This window comes from Heterocephalus glaber, unplaced genomic scaffold, assembly GCF_053883595.1.
Source record: "Heterocephalus glaber isolate CG9 unplaced genomic scaffold, H.glaber_assembly_v1.0 deba00001532, whole genome shotgun sequence".
Taxonomy (NCBI): Eukaryota; Metazoa; Chordata; class Mammalia; order Rodentia; family Bathyergidae; genus Heterocephalus; species Heterocephalus glaber.
This window is the reverse complement of record NW_028258330.1, coordinates 22,393,930-22,411,224: the sequence shown is the minus strand read 5'-3', so window position 1 is coordinate 22,411,224 and position 17,295 is coordinate 22,393,930. Positions and strand designations below refer to the sequence as shown.

Sequence of the window (17,295 nt, the reverse complement as noted above, 5' to 3'; positions counted from 1 at the left end):
TGTAAAATAAATACACAAAGGCTGAAATGCAAGCAAAATGTTTTATATATACCAACAACCATATTAAAAAATGTACTTACTATGCCACCTCACTAGCTGAGCTAAAAGCATTTACAGGTCTGCTATACTTAGCAGGGATTTCTCATGGTAATCACAGGAATGTGAAAGACCTATGGAAAAGTGATAGGTCAAAATATGGCCTAAAGATTTATGCCCTTGTAGATGTGAGGACTTATTACGCTTTCAATTTAGACATTTATCGTGGAACTTAGTCATCAGGTCCTTATTTCATATAGTAATAAACCGAATGATGTTGTGAACAGACTTGTTGCTCCCATTTCCCAAATTAATTGGAACGTGACATTCAACAACTGGTTTACCAGTTTCCAATTGATGTTACATTTGCTAACAGACACAAGTTGTCCAGCACAGGAACAGTACACAGGAACAAGCAGATATTCCAAATAAAATGGTTCAATTTCAAAACAGACAATTGTACAGTGCAATCTGTGGATTTCAGAAAAACTTATATTGGTCTTGTAGACTTTGATTTTTTTTTTTCCAGTACTGGGGATCAAACTCAGGACCTTAAGCTTGCCAGGCAGGTGCAGTGCTGCTGAGCTACATCCCCGGCCCTACACTGACCTTACATACGGCAAATAAAAAACAACTAGTACTGCTGACCTCAACATTGCACCACGATGGAAATATTGATAGGGAAACCTTGACAAAATGGAAGCCTGGGATGGAAACTTTCTACAACAAACCAAAGGTGGAGTAGATGTTGATTAATCATGCAACTATGATGTCACTTGAAACACAAAGCACTGGACAATGGCTGTGTTTTATTTGATCTTAAAAACGTGTGGCAGGGCCGGGGATTTAGCTCAGTGGTTCTGCTGCCTGCCTCGCAAGTGCAAGGACCTGAGTTCGATCCCCGGTACCCCCCCAAAAAATGTGGCATTAATAGTTTAATAGTTTACAAGAAAATAACAAGTGTAAAATATCATAGAGAAATTTTCTTAAAGGATTGGGACTGGAAACTCATAAGGGATCATTTACAGGAAACGAAAAAAAAAGTTTGTGCCGAGGGAACTACACAAAAAAATTGTGGAGCACACTGGTGACCTGACAGGTGAAGAGGCAAGCAGAACTTCACAAAGACCTTCTATGACAACAGGAAAAAGATGTCAACTGTGCCCTAGAAGAAAGGATAAGAAAACAAAAACATACATGCTATCAGTGTGATACTTGTATATGGAACATGCAGTTGTCATGTGTGAAGACTGCCTCAGGTGCGACACTGAAGCAAAGATTATTATTATTTTTTCAGTATAGGGGATCAAACTCAGGACCTTGTGCTTGCCAGGCAGGTGCAGCACCACTGGCCTACATCCCCGGCCTGAAGAAAAGATTATTTCTGTGGTAGACTTGTTTGTATTTACACTGTAGTTCCCATAGGTTTTTATTTCTGATGTTATGTTTTAGGTTTTGTAAGCAAGTAAACAGCTGATGTGAAAATGTTCATGTCTAGTCTAAGGAGTCATTACATATTTGGTATTTTATTTTATTGCTATCTTACTTCCCTGCTAAGTGCGTGTTGTACAATACAGTAAGATGCTCCTCATGAAACAGGAAGAGGAGAGGTAACAAGTATGACCTGCCACATAGGAAAGTTAAGCACATGTGCTGCCAGTGTGAGATGTGCAGAACATATATGGAACATACAGTTGTCATGTGTGAGGACTGCACTGGGTATGACAGCTGAAGCAAAGCTTATTTTTGTTGTAGAGTTCTACTGATATTTTCATTGTAGTTCATATAGGAATTTATTTCAGATGCTATCCTTTAGATTTTGTAAGCAAGTACACAGCTGATATGAAAATGTTGATGTCTGTTCCAAACACACAGTACATATCAAGAATACTTTATTTTATGATATTTTAGGTTTCTGTTAACTACACACTGCATAATATAAGAAACTCCTAACAGCAAGACCAGTGAGATGTCAAGCATGTACTACAGAAAGGGCAGGAAAGCAAAACATATGTGGTGTCAGTGTAATAGGTGTGTATAGAACATGCTGTTATCATGTGTGCAGACAGCCTTAGGTGTGATAACAAGTAAAGATTTTTTTTTGGTAAAGTGCTACTGGCATTTTCACTGTAGTTCAGATAAGAACTTATTTGTGTTGCTCTTTTTTAGACTCTGTCCACCAAAAAAGTCAATGTTGAAAATTTTGATGCTTTTTTATAAACATTCAATAAATATTTAAAATTCAACTTTATTTTGTGATTATTTTTTCCTATTAAGTACTCACTGTTTAATAATGAAGCTCAGGGCTGGGGATTTAGCTCAGTGGTTCCGCTGCCTGCCTCACAAGGGCAAGGACCCGAGTTTGATCCCTGGTACCAAAATAAATAAATAAATAAAAATAATGAAACTCATAACATTAAAATTAAAAATTCATCAATAGAAATATTTTAAAGAACAAAAGTGGGTTCATATTTATGTGCCTCTATGACAAAATCAGTGTTATGTTCTATTAGGTATTGGAACTACAATTAAGACTTATTTTTTCCTCCCCAATAATTCAAACTAAGACAATACTGGAAAAATTTTATTCTTGCAATTTGGGGGAGGGGGTACTGAAGATTGAACCCAGGGCCTTGGCACTGAGCTAAAATCTATAGCCCTACCCCCTTAATTTTAAGACAGTGTATTGCTAAGTCATAAAACAGCTCCATTTGGGGCTGGGGATTTAGCTCAGTGGTGCCGCTATCTTGCAGGCTCAAGGTCCCGAGTTCGATCCCTGGAACACTTGGACTCAAACTTGCCACCCAACTGCCTCAATCTCCCACAGTACTGGGATTATAGCTTGGTTTTGAAATTTTTTTAACAGCTTACTGGGAAGCTGGGGAAAGTGCCCAAGTACTGGATATCTAGAAGGTCAATTTTTCAAGCTACTGTTCATAATACAAGTATACCCAAAGAAAATCTGAATAACTGAAAAAGTCTCACCTTTCCTAACAATTTCTATTTTAAATTATCCTTAGTCCTTAATGTCTCCACATAACTACATAAAAAGAGGAATCATTTTAGTGGCTAACAATTTCAGACCAGTATGTCTACCTAAAAGCTCTCAAATTGACTTTGAAGACATGGCTGTCTTGTTCACTTAATGTTTAGCCTAAGAGAAGCCTGTGAACAAATATTCTATCCAAAAATTTTTCCCTATTAATATCAGACCACACTAAAAGCTATTACATGACTCTCCACGGCCTATTCAATCCAATATAAGTAAATGAAAACTCTATTAAACAATATGGCTAAATTATGCACTACCAAGATATTAAATTTACTGATATAAACATATATAGAATTAATTTCAATTAAAAAATTTCCTGCCTTTAGCCACCTTCTCCCTCTAGTCTTTTTCTACTCTATTTAATTCCTGCTTTCCAATATGGCAACTAAAAAGAGAACTAGAACCTTAGTAATGGTCTAATACCAGGCAACTGTATAATTTTGATTAGTCATTTTGGCTAATACATTTTTTATGGAAGACTTTCCTAGCATTAAAAACAAAACAAAACAAAACAAAACCATTCTGGAACTTTGAGGAAAGACAGCTATATGAAGGACACTACCTTTTAAGTACGGCTGTAGAAAATAAACTGTTCTTCGCAGCAAACCGACATCATGAATGGTAGAGATGAACAAGATCTGCAGAACTCAGGGAAAGCATAACTATATTTTCCTGTCTTTTTGTAAAGGCAAAGATAGAAACTTAAAACAAACATGCCTTTTTCTCCCTTTACAAAAGAGGCACTCATTAGAAGGTCAAATGAATACAAAGAAGTATGAATAGCTAATGTCTGAATTACTTGTTTCAAATATCCATAGTTGCCCTTAATTTCCAAATCAACAGAAAAGCTCATTCATTAAGCACTTAACTGAACATTTATTATGTACCAGGAAACTATGCCTCATTACCAGAGGGGATTTTTTTTTAGACCTTGGAAAATAAAGAGAAAGTGTCTCTCCCTAAACAAAGAAAATAGATCATTACCTTCTCAAGCGATCAGCCCTTGAAAGAATTACTATGGTGTTCAGCAAACATTAAAGGATATTTTAACAACCCATCCATCTATCACTCACTCAATAAATACATACAGTACCTAAAATGTTTGGGGAAAAGCTATGGGAGAGGAAAAAACAAACAAAAAAACACTTAAACTTAGTTTTGACTTAAAAGATGCATAGGAAACATTTAGATGAAAAACACTAAAACAAGAAACTGTAAAGAACTATAAAATGATGATGATGATGATTATTTGGGTTTTTCTTTTTGATTGTTTTTTGAGACAGGGTCTCACTATGCAATCCAGGGTGGCTTTGAACTCAATACATTGCATAGACTGGCCTCAAACTCATGGTCATACTCCTGCCCAGCAAGAATACTAAAGACTTGCAATTTTGTCTCCTAAACTGACCAAAGGCCAGCATACTTTATCATCTCCTATAAGAAGCACAACAGATAAGCAACCTTGTTGCATATAAGATTACCAGTGTACTCTATTCAAATGTTACCATTTGTGCTAAAAAACAAACCCCACTAATTCATAACCATTTTAATTCTTTTTTTTCCTTTCTTCACCCCCCACATAAATCCATTTTACTGTTAAAGTCACAAAGCAAAATAACCAGAAAGACAGCTAAGAGGGTGTAGACCAGCGATGGTGAACCTTTTAGGTAAAAGTAGCTCGCTTTGGCACATGTGTCATAGGTTCACTACCACTAGTGAAGACAAATCTTGAAAATGTGTTCAGAGCTTCTTAGTTTCCAAAACAAGAATTCAAGTTTTTTTTTTTAGGCCATCTTCCTATTTCTATTAATGGGCTAGGTTATTTGAATCAGGAAGTTAGCAAGAGATGAGACAGAAGTACAAAGTGAAGATCTGGATTCAGATGAGGAAGAAAACACTCATGTGTAAATAAATATTTGACTAGTCAAAAAGCTACAAAATGATCATGTATAGTTCACTAATTAAGTTGCCCACTGATGTTACATTTGCTAAAAGAACACCAGTTGTATAGCACAGAAAATATTCCCAAGAACAAAGAGATTCTTGAAAAAATGTCGCAAGTTCACAATAGAGAAATGAATAGCACCGTCTTTGAATTTCAGAAAGACATAACACTGGCCTCCTATATGGTGAAGAAAAAAACAAAGCAGTATTTTTTTTTTTTTTTTTGGTACCGGGGATCGAACTTGGGTCCTTGCGCTTGCGCAGGCGATGAAACCACTGAGCTAAATCCCCGGCCCAACAAAGTAGTATTGATTCTGTCAACATTACACCATGATGTAAACTAATCCCAGCACTCCAGAAGCTGAGGCTGTAGGATCCTGGGAGTTCAAGGTCAGCCTGTGCTACATAGTGAGTTCCAAGCTAGCCTGGACAACACAACTAGACCCTGTCTCAAAAACAAAAACAAAAACAAAAAGATTGCTAGTAGATCCTCAACACAAATGAAGCCAGAAATGGTCACATTTTACAACAAAATGAACAATGGAGTAGATGCTGTAGATGAGTTATGCAGCCACTATGATGTCACTCAAAACACAAAAAGTGCTGCCAAACAGTTTTGTTTTACTTGATCCTAAACATGTCAGGTATAAATAGTATCATAGTTTACAAAGAAAATAACAAGCACAAAATATCACGGAAAAATTTTCTTATAGAGAACTGGGACTGCAATTGACCCAACAGATTTCTGAAGCTAACAATTCTCAAGCAAAGTCAGCCAATCTTACAACAAAACACAATAATATAACAACAACAAAAAAAACCCCAAAAGACAAAGAAAATTTGAAAACAAGCAGAAAAAAAGATTTCATTTGAATATCAGAACAGCTTATTTTCCAAAGTCAACAATGAAGCCAAGGTGAACGACTACAGTGTGCTAAAAAGAAGAAAAAAATAGAACAAACTTCCAAATTACAATTCTACCATCTGAAAAATGCTCTAAACTAGGTTTAGAAGTACATGCATGCAATCCCAGCTACTCAGGAGGCTGGGGCAGAAGGATCACAAGTTCAAGGACAGCATGGGCAACTTAACATACACTGTTTCAAAATTCTATTTTATTTAGTTACTTGCAGTGCTAGAGCTTGAACACAGGGCCTTCATATTGAGTTACAGCCCCAGCCTCCCACCTTTTTTCTAGACAGGGTCTTACAAAGTCTCTAAGTTGCCAGGGCTGGGCTTGAACTTGGAGATCCTGCCTCAGCCTCCCAGAGCTGGGACTCCAGGCATGTACCACACCTGGCTTCAGAATAAAATTTTAGAAAGGGCTGAGGATGTGGCCCAGAGGTGTAGCACTTCCCTCACATATATGAGACCCTGGGTTCAATTCCCAGCACCAAAAACAAATAAAAAGATCCACCCAAACCTCAACAAACAAAAATTTAAAAACTCCTATCATCAAGCATGTATTTCTAAAGGTGACTATATAAAATCACAGTTATCCTCGTGGATCTTTAAAACACAAGATTTTAAATACATGGGAACAAAAGCATATTAACAGGAAATGACATTAAAGCAGTCTAGATGATTTTATCTGGAAAGATAAAGTTTTTAATATTAGACCTTGACAAGTCATGACTACAAGTTAGAACATCTATGATACAACAAAATTAGCATGTACTTCCAAACTAGGAAGTGAAAAAATACAAAAAGGGTGGTAAGAAGATTTAAAAGAACTCAAAACTTACAACATAAGAAACAGGAAGGAAAAAGTGTTACACTGAAATGCGACTAATTATATTAAATGTAACTGTAATAAAGTATCCAGGTAAAAGACAAGACTGTTTAGTTGGATTAAAAGAGAAATACAGCCAGGAGGAGTGTGGCTCAAGATGGTAGTCTCAGGTACTTTGGAGGCTGAAGTGGAGGACTGTGTGAGCCCAGGAGTTCAAAGCCAGTTGGGGCAACTATAGTTAAACCCTATATCATTAAAAAAAAAGTCCAAATGAACTAGAATGACCAAAATTATTTTGAAAAGAATAAAGCTAGAGGAATCACACTATCCGATTTTTAAGACTTATTACAAAGTTATAGTTATAAAAATAATTTGAGACTGGCAAAGGATAAAAAGCAGATCAATGGAACAGAATGAAACATATAGAAACATACACAAACATGACCAAGACATTAAGTACAAAGGCAGTTCAAAGAGAAAGGATAATTGTTTTTACAGATGATTTTGGAACAGTTGGAAATTAATACACAAAATCATAAAGTTTATGGTCTTGTCTTCAACCTAAACCTCACATCTTATGTAAGAAATAATTTGGCCAGGTGTTGTGGTACATGCACTCAGGAAGCTGAGGCAGGAGGATTGCTGAGTTTGAGGCCAGTGAGTTCAAGATCAGCCTAAACTATAAAAAAGCAAGAACATGTCTTTAAAAAAAGGAGGGGGGCAATTAAAATAATTTAGACAGGCTGGGATTTAGCTCAGTGGTGCTATAGCCTACCTCGCAGGTGCAAGGTCCCAAGTTTGATTCCCAGTACCAAAAAAAAAAAAATTTAGACAAGTAATTCCAGCTACAAGTGAGGCCACTTGGATGACATAGCAAGATTCTTCCCCATAATGGATTGTAGATATAAATGTAAAAATTACCAAATTTTTAGAGAAAATCTTCCAACCTCGGGGTTAAGCAGAGTTTGTAGACAAGACACTAAAAAAAGCATGACCCATGAAAGAAAAAGAATGATAAATTGAACTTCAGTAGCAATAAAAACGACCTCTGTTCTGTAGAAGATATACTTAAAAGAATCTGATAAAAAGAATATAAAAAAATACATGACATTGTTAGTCATTAGGGAAATTAAAATGAGATATTACAGATCAACTAAAATAGCTAAAATAAAAAAATTACAACACCAAAAAAATTAAGCCTACACAAAATCAACAGAACAAGACGGATAAGATATAAAGCTAGTGGGGATGCAGAAGAATATAACTAATTCATTCTTGGGGAAACATTCTGGAAAAGTTTGGCAATTTTTTATAAAGTTAAATAAAATCCATATTTACCATACAACCAAGATTGTCATTCTTAGGTATTTTTTCAGTAAAATGAAAACCTATGTTCACAGAAACCTGTATGTATTTATAGCAGATTTATTCAAATTGTGAAAAAACGGGGAAAAGCCAAGGTATCAAATAGGTAAATGGATAAACAAACGGAGGTACAATTATAGAATGGAATACTCATCAGGAAAAAGTAAACTATGTGCAACATGAAGAAATCTTAAGTGTATTTGGTTAAGTGAAAAAAAATCAGACCCGAAGACTATATATCGTATATTTCTGAGTTAGAAAAAGACAAAACCACAGAGATGGAGAACAAATGACTAACGACTCCATGACAATGAAACAGTTCTGTACAGTACCGTACTGTAAAGGTGATTTTGTAAAAATTCACAGTATTGCACACAAGTGGCCATTACTGGATCCAGACTCTTAGCCCTAACTACTGAAAGAAACCAAAAACGTTAACACTGAGTAGTGGGATCCAGAGTTTGACTTCTAAAGATCATTCTTCAATAAAAGGAGAGAGGGCCTATTAGAAAAATGGCTGATTTTTAAGATAGAGGCAGGAAAAATATAACAGCCTGGCAAACCTTGCAGTCAAAAGGACATGGGAGCCAATTTGAAGGAGAGTCAATGGCCAAAGGAGGAACAATGTAAACAAAATAAGCAACAGTATTGGGCTGTATCTTTTATTTTTGTTTTTTAAGACAGGGTCTTGCTATGTTGTTCAGGCTGGCTTCAAACTCACTGTGATCCTCTAGCCTCAGCCTCCCAAGTGCTGGGATTATAGGCATGCGCCACCATGCCCAGTGACAGTATTAGATTGTAACCCTAAATTAATAAAATACTTATCCATCCATATTATAGAAATGATTAACCACTAACAGTTTACCCCTAGTCACTCGGGCAGTGCGTTTGTTTATGTACTATCCCAAGCACTGCTTGGACAAGTGTCATTTCAACCAGTCAATTCTTGTATTGAACAAGTTCGATAAAACTATAATTTTTATATTTTTTGTTATATTATCTTATAAAAGTTAATGAAAAAATATGCAATTTTTGTTCATCCTGTATTTAAATAATTGGACTGGTAAGTGGTTAAATTAAAAAACCTCCTTAAAAAAAAACCTCTTTAATACATATGTATCAAGAAATAGAAGCTGGGGATTTTGCTCAGTGGTACCGTGCCTGCCTCATAAGCCCAAGGTCATGAGTTCGATCACCGGTAACCCCCCACACCCAAAGATCACCACTAGATCATCAGTTGACTGCTGCAACCATGATCCACTGACACACTAAAATTAATGAGTAAAACTTTGGAGAAACAGGGTACTTGCAAAGCCTCAAAGTATCTCCTCCATGACAGGTATTTATTAGTCACTCTGGTGGTTTAAACATATATCCATAAATTATTTGATTCACCTCCCTTGAGGAGGTGGAGTTTAATCCCCCCCGCCCCCCCGGAAAGTGGGCTGAACTTAGGAAAGTCTTTCTGATAAGTAAGTATGGAAAGGGAGAAATACTAACTCTACAATAGAGAAACTTGGGAGACTCTACAGAAATAGGATAAGCAGTAAGTCACACTGACAGCATATGAACCTAACATAATGTGATGAGAAGAGCCCTTCACTTGCATGAATATATCTCAAAAATCCCTAACCACAATCTAACCTTGAGATGGCACCAGTCAAGGCTAAACTGAAGAACACTCTACAAAATTTTCAAAGGTGTTCCACTCATAAAAATCAAGGAAAGAGGGCCGGGGATTTAGCTCAGTGGTTTTGTTGCCTGCTGCGCAAGCACAAGGACCCAAGTTTGATTCCTGGTACCAAAAAAAAAAAAAAAATCAAGGAAAGACTGAGAAATTGCAACAGATTAGAACACACTATGGAGACCTGATAATTTAATGCAACGTGGTATTCTGAAATCAAGTCTGTACTCAACTGTATTATATCAATCAATGTTAATTTCTTGGTTTGATAAAGTATCATCATGACTATATAAGATACTAACTCTAGGGGAAACGGAGTGAAGGGCATATAAAGATTCTACCTTTTCAACTTTTTTTAAATCTAAAATTATTTCAGGGCTGGCAATGTAACTCAGTGGTAGAATGTTTTCCTAGCATGCAAGAGGCTGTGGGTTTGATTCCAGCACTACAATGATAAAATAATAAAATAATGATAATTATAATAAAAATTAAAAAATGAAATAAAACCAGGCATAGTGGCACATGTCATTATGGTAATTTCAGCTACTTGGGAAGCTGAGGCAGGATTCCAAGAGACAGGCCTGGGAACCTAGTGAGACACTCAAAAAGGGGAGGGGGGAGAGACTGGGGATGTAGCTCAGTGGCAAATAGTTTCAACATTATAAATTAAATGCCGACAATACCAGGTGCTAAAGAGTATATGGAAGAACTAAAATTCTTAGTTTGAATACAAAATAGTGCAGTATAGTTATCCTAGTAAACAGTTTGGCAACTTCTTTAAAAAACTGACTTTAGGGCCGGGGAATTCTGGAGTTCTATGGGGGTTGGGGGACCCTGATCTTATACTTTTCACATAATCCAGTAATCCCACTCAGAAATTTACCCTAGAGAAATAAAAACACTTGCAAAGTGTTGCAAAGGCCTATATACATGCTAACAACAGCACTAATCATAATCACGAAAGAATGGAAACCAAAATGTCACTCAAGGTTTATCGCTACAAAGGAGTATTACTTACTTGTCAATAAAAATAAATTAAAAATTGATAAACACAACTTAGATGAATCTCAAAGGTAATAGGCTAAATTAAAGATGTTAGTCACAAAATACTAAATAGTTGACTCAATTTATATGACATTCCTTTTTTTTGGTACCAGGGATCCAACTCAGGAACTGGCACTTACGAGGCAGGCAGTGGAATATATGACATTCTTGAAAAGATAAAGCCACAGTAACTCAGAATACTGATTATCAGAAATCAGGGTGAGAGGGTAGGTGTGACTCTTAAGGGTAATATTCAGAAGGTGATGGAATTATTTTGTGTCCTGGCTGATGGAAGATACTCAAATCCACAAGTCTTAAAATTTATAGAAAAGTAACACACAAAAGGAGTCAGTTTTATAGCATATTAATTGAGTAAAAAAAGGAAAGAATTCTACCATATTCTGTCTAATAGACACATCTAAACCTAGGAATGGTGGCACATGCCTAAAGTTCTACCTATTCCAGCAGTGGTAGATCACTTGAGCTTACAAATTTGGGATCAGCCTGAGCAATATAGTGAGACCCCATCTCAAAATAACCACAGCTAGGGTTATAGTAAAAATATATTTCAAATCATGTAGGATACAAGAAAAGCAGGACTTGAAAATTCATAAATATATACACTATATTAGATTATCTTTTTTTTTTTTTTTTTGGTACCGGGGATGGAACTCAGGACCTTTCACTTGCAAGGCAGGCACGGCGCCACTGAGCTAAATCTCTGGCCCATATGCTGTATTAGAAAAGCAAGCTAGTAGCATCCAAAAGTGGAAACCCAAATGTACATCAGCTGACAATGAATGGTTAAACAAAATGGTATATCCATGGACATTTATGGATTCAGCCACAAAAAGGAATGAACCACTGATAAAATGAAAGATGCTAAACACAAAGGCCATATATTATGTGCATACACATGTAATATGTGTGTAAAAGTTTTCCAGTGTTTTAAAAAAGTGAATTGGCTGTTAAATTGAATTATGTATTAAATTTTTCATAATTATTTTAAAAAGTGATGCTTTCAGTTAAGTAACTTTATTTCTCAAAGGTACAAAGAAAGGAGGGAGGGAGGTCTGTCTGACTAGCAACAATGAATTCTTAACTTCTGAACTGACAAAAATCAGTTGCATCTGCTGAGTTGTTACTGTCTAACAATGGGCTCTTTAAAAACACACCCACTGGAGATGTCACTTGTACTACACTTGACCTTAGCCAAAAGGCCGAGAAGGGATGGAGGAGATATCACTTGTAAACCAGGAGAACTCTATTCTTTTCTTACTGTCGTGAGTCCTGAAGGCCTCTAAGTTATCAATTTTTGTTTGTTCTACTCTGAATATACATCTACAATTATAAATACATTTTAAGATAATGAAAAGGGTAAATGATTATGTGGACTACACAAATTATGGCGAAATTGAAGCTCATCAATGAAAGCCCATAAACTCCCTGAAATGTATAAAAAGTAAAGTATACATGTACATTAAAAAAAAAATTACTACAGGTTCAGAGGGATCTATTTGTCCCACAGCAGAATTAGTAATAGCTAAATTAGACAAGTGGGAAATGTACTTTTTTTGGAGACAAGGTCTCGCTATAGTCCAGGCTGGCCTCAAACTCATGGCCATTCTCCTGCCACCTGAGTGCTGTGATTACAGGCATGTGTCACAACGCCTGGGGTATATGTACATTTTGTGTGTTTCTGTATGTGTATGATGCTGGAAATTGAACCCAGGGCCTTGCATATGCTGAGCATGCGTTCTACCACTAAGCTACACTCCCTCCCTGGAAATGTACATCCATCTCCCCACTATCCTCCCAATCAAGGGAGCCCTGAACTACATCTCCCACCCTTTTTACTTTTAATTTTTAAATTTTTTAGACAGGATCTCCCTAAGCCAGTGATAGCAAACCTTTTAGAGCTTTCAATGATACAAACAGCCCACTGCAGCGTGCATACCAGAGATTTGCACCTTTGCCCTAAGCTGCCCAGTCTGGCCTCAAACTTTCCATCCTCCTTCCTCAGCCACCTAAGCAGGTAGAGTTACAGGCATACCCTGTAACTATACCTTTTTTTTTTGGTACCGGGGAATGAACTCGGGTCCTTGTGCTTCTGATGCAGGCACCAGAACCACTGAGCTAAATCCCCAGCCCAAGTATACCTTTTTAACATGGTTAAGAAATCAATTTAAAAAGGTTAACTTGGTTAATTTATATAAAATATTTAAAATTAGGTTACTCAAACTAAGCACACCTGACCTTCCTAGAGAAAGAGAAGGAAACAATGCAGCACAGGCTTCAAGTTCTATTCCAGTGTGAAACCCAAACTTGAGGAATGATTTAACAAAATGTCAGCTTCAGAAAAGATACAGTGGCATTTAGTTAGGTGTGGATAAGATTTATAAAAGCTAACTTTATTCTGTCTCATGTTATTGCTTAAAAAAGAGATCATGCATTTCTTCACAAGTGTTTAACCTTAAATGGTTAGTCTTAAGATTTTTACATATACACGTATCCCTTAGGCATCAGAGATGCCTTAAAATGCCCGTTCCTAAACCTGAAAGCAATATTATTTTAAGATTACTGATTCCTTGAATTTTAAAACTGTTATAGGACACTCAATCACTGAACCTTTGAAATCAGTGCTTTCAGTGCCCCCCCCACACACACACAGTTAAAGATACAAAGAAAATACAGTACTATTTGTATAGCACACTACGGTAAACGATCAAAAGTCATTGTCTTAGATACACTGCACTCTACACAAATGGGCAGAGGTCCAAAAAAACTAGCATCTTGGCATATTTATTTGTTTTGTTAGTACATGTTTGCAGCATGTAATGACTACATTTATTGTGGGAAGTTGGTACATGTACATAACTCATCTGATTTCCTTTTTTGTCCCCTTTCCCTTCCTCCCCCCTCTGCTCCTTCCAACTTTTGGTCTCTCCTTCCCATTTGCAAAAGCTCTATTTCCATTTTGTCCTTCATTTTTTTCCTATCCCTTTTTCCTCCTTCCCTCCATCTCTTGTTCTCTTTCCCATTTGAAAATAGATCTCCCTACTCCCTATTATCTTTTATTTTGCTCTTTATTTACATTTGGGGTTTCTCATATAAGAGAAATCACAGTATTTAGGCTTGTGTGTCTAATTTATTTCATATAATATGGTCTTAAATGCATCCACTTACCTACAAATGTTTCAAGTTTATTGAGGCATATATGTAATTCTAGAACACAGTACATGGTTGAGAAATGCTGGTTTAAATAACTTGTGGAGATAGCTAGGTGTGGTGGCACATGCCTGTAATCTCAGCACTCAGGAGGCTGAGGAAGGAGAATCACCACAACTTGAGGCCAGCCTAGGCTGCACAGTGAGTTCAAGACCAGCCTGAACTTCATACTGAGACCCCATCTCAAAAAATAAAGCCAGGTGTGGTGGTGCACTCCTAGGGTAGGAGGATCACCCCTGGACTATATATATAGTGAGTTCAAGGCCAGCCTGAAGTACATAGTGAGACCCTGACCTGAATAGTGAAAACCCTTATGTTGAAAAACTGTTTTGTAACTCCCCATATTTCAAAAGATTGCAATCATCTTTCACAGCTTCCAAGTATAGACCAGAAATACTACTAATGTGCAACCATTTCTTTTGGAAGACTACTTGGAGGTCATTGGCACAAATACAAGAACAACAAACACAAAGGAGGGCTCTAAATCCCTAGCTTGCAAGCATAAATCAAAAGAAAACAGGTTAATAATAAGGGATCAAAGTTTCAACTTTACATAATAGCAACACTGGGAAGTTTCCAATGAAGTGAGGTATCTTAAGAAAATTCTAGCAGTTTGCTTTAGATTAACATAGCTATACACTAAAAACTGATCAAAAATGCAAAGTCTAGTATTATCTCTTATAACATAAAATATGATTAACGATGGGCAGAAAATAATCTGTATACTGTCCTTTCTGACCAAGTAACACAGACAAAATGAAGTCATAATGCTAAACTTTATTCCACTGACCACAACCCTCTGGAACCAAAAGATAGCTTCGTTTAAAACCTAGAGTAATTTACAGTAAAACCCAGCATTTATGTAATAATTACCACTACCATCTGCATGCCTCTTAAAACAGGCATGATAGGAAACGCATACGCCCATTTTGCAAATAAACAGGTTCGAAGTTAAACAGCTTGCCAAAACCCACAGGATTACTAACTGGTGAAGATCAGATCTGAACCCCAGTTTATTCAGGATTCAAAACCGTAAACAGGTGCTTTTTACTAAATCCAACACCATTTCCTTAATTCTGCACACTGATTTACTGGCGCAGGGGATGGGGTCAGTATTAACAGCCAGAATTGTTCATTACTCATTCATCAGAATGGGCTGACCACCAGCTCACTACTGTATAAAAACTAGGTTTTAAAGATGAAAAAGCTTTTGTGTGACTGTTGATGTGGGAAGGGGTTAGGGGAAGAAGGTTCACATCCCTCTCGATGCTGGCTGGGGGCAGCAGCAACTGTGAGCCTTGGCACTTAGCTCTCTGATACACAACAAAGCCTGTGAGTTCTGAAGATGTATGATGGTTTTTCCTGGTAAAATGTTTGCCAAAAACTGCCGTAGAAGATGGTAGTGAAAAAAGTTCTACTATCATAACCATGGTACACATTAACAACAGCACAGAGGTAGCTGCAGATGAATGTTCAAGTTCTTAGCTATGGTATTTGGAATTTCACTGCCTCAAGTGTGGCATGCAAAACTTTGGAAGGAAAAATGAACTGGTCAGGAAAACAGACAAAAAACCAAATGATGAAAATATTTTGACACTGATCTCACAATAAATTATATAGAAAAATAGATGTTTTGGGCTCAGTGATTTAGACGATTTAGCTCAGTGGTTTCGCTGCCTGCTGCGCAAGTCCAAGGACCTGAGTTTGATCCCCGGTACCAATTAAAAAAAAAAAAAAAAAAGAAAAATAGATGTTTGAATGCTTACTATTTTAACTGCTAGGCAATGAAACTGGTATTTATTTAAAGAAAAAAAAGACAAGAGAAAAACTCCAACCTAGATAAGCTATTCGTAGTTGTTCAATATAATCATAAATACACACAATTCTTTAAAGTACTTTTTAGGCCAGGTTCCTGCTCTGCCTAAGGAGGTTATGACTTAAGAATACAGGGCAATAACTGGGCATGGTGGTGCACACCTGTAATCCCAGTACTTGGGAGGCTGACTCAAGAGTATCACCTTGAATTCAAGGTCAGCTTGGGCTACATAGTAAGTTTAAAGCGAGCAGGAACTATATAGCAAGATTATATCTCAAAAATAAACAATAAAAAAAAAGAATGCAGAGCAAGGGTAATGTAGCTCAGTGGCAGTCTGTATGTTTACAGATGCCCTGGTTCAATTCCAGCACCACACACACACACACACACACACACACACACACACACACAAACACACAAACCAGGTTGGGAGCAGGTGGGGAGAAGACAAAAAAGCAAGTTAGTGGATTACCTAGACAGCAGGACTTAGTGTAGATGTTAAGGCAGGAAAATGTCCTCCTGCAAATACAGTATATATCCTAAACTGTGATTAACGTACCACCAAGGAACCAAATTCAGTAGCATAGCTGGATACAAACACTCAAAAATCAACAGCATTCCTGTACACAAATAAAAACTCACGGAGAGAAAAAAGAGAAATCACACTTTTCATAATAGCACCAATAAAAGAAAAGAAATACTTAGCAATCAATCTAACAAAGGAAATGAAAGGCCTTTAGATGGAAAACTACAGTACTTTGAAAAAGGAGATTGAAAAGGCTATCACAAAATGGAAAGATATCCCTTGTTCTTGGGTAGGAAGAACCGGTATAGTGAAAATGGCCATACTTCCAAAATTGCTATACAGATTTAATGCAATTCGTATCAAAATATCAATAGCATACCTCACAGAATTAGAAAAAACAATCCTAAAATTCATTTGGAACCAGCAGAGACCTAGAATAGCAAAAGCAATTCTGGCCAACAAAGGCAAGGCAGGAGGCATCACAATCTCCAACTTGAAATTATACTACAAAGCTACTGAGATAACAACAGCAAGGTACTGGCAAAACAAACAAACCAGAAAAAAAGAAACAAACAAGAAAACAAAAAATGCAAAAGACAAAAAACCAGACTGAGGATACGTGGAACAGATTAGAAGGTGTAGAAACAACTCCAAAATATTCAGTCACCTTATCTTTGATAAAGCAGCCAAACACCTCCCTGGAAGAAAGATAGCCTCTTTAATAAATGGTGCTGGAAAAACTGGCTTTCCACATGCCAAAGATTAAAACCAGACCCTTATCTTTCACCACACACTAAACTGAAAATCAAAATGGATCAAAGATCTAAATATTAAAACAGAAACACTAAATTCTGCTGGAAGACAGAAT

General features: G+C 36.7%; 1 protein-coding gene across 18 annotated transcripts in view; it reads right to left on the bottom strand.

The window, feature by feature from the left end:
• Csnk2a1 (casein kinase 2 alpha 1) overlaps positions 1-17,295 on the bottom strand; it is a 79,635-nt gene that overhangs the window by 53,316 nt on the left and 9,024 nt on the right. For 9 of the 18 annotated variants that reach the window (XR_015442000.1, XR_015441999.1, XM_087188790.1 and 6 more), the window contains one exon: positions 2,321-2,405. The exons of 8 other annotated variants lie outside the window; for them this stretch is intronic. The gene's annotated coding sequence lies outside the window, so the exon portion shown is untranslated. Of the gene's footprint in view, positions 1-2,320; positions 2,406-3,650; positions 3,727-17,295 lie in introns of all 18 variants that reach the window. One more of the 18 variants, XM_087188791.1, reaches the window with a different exon arrangement.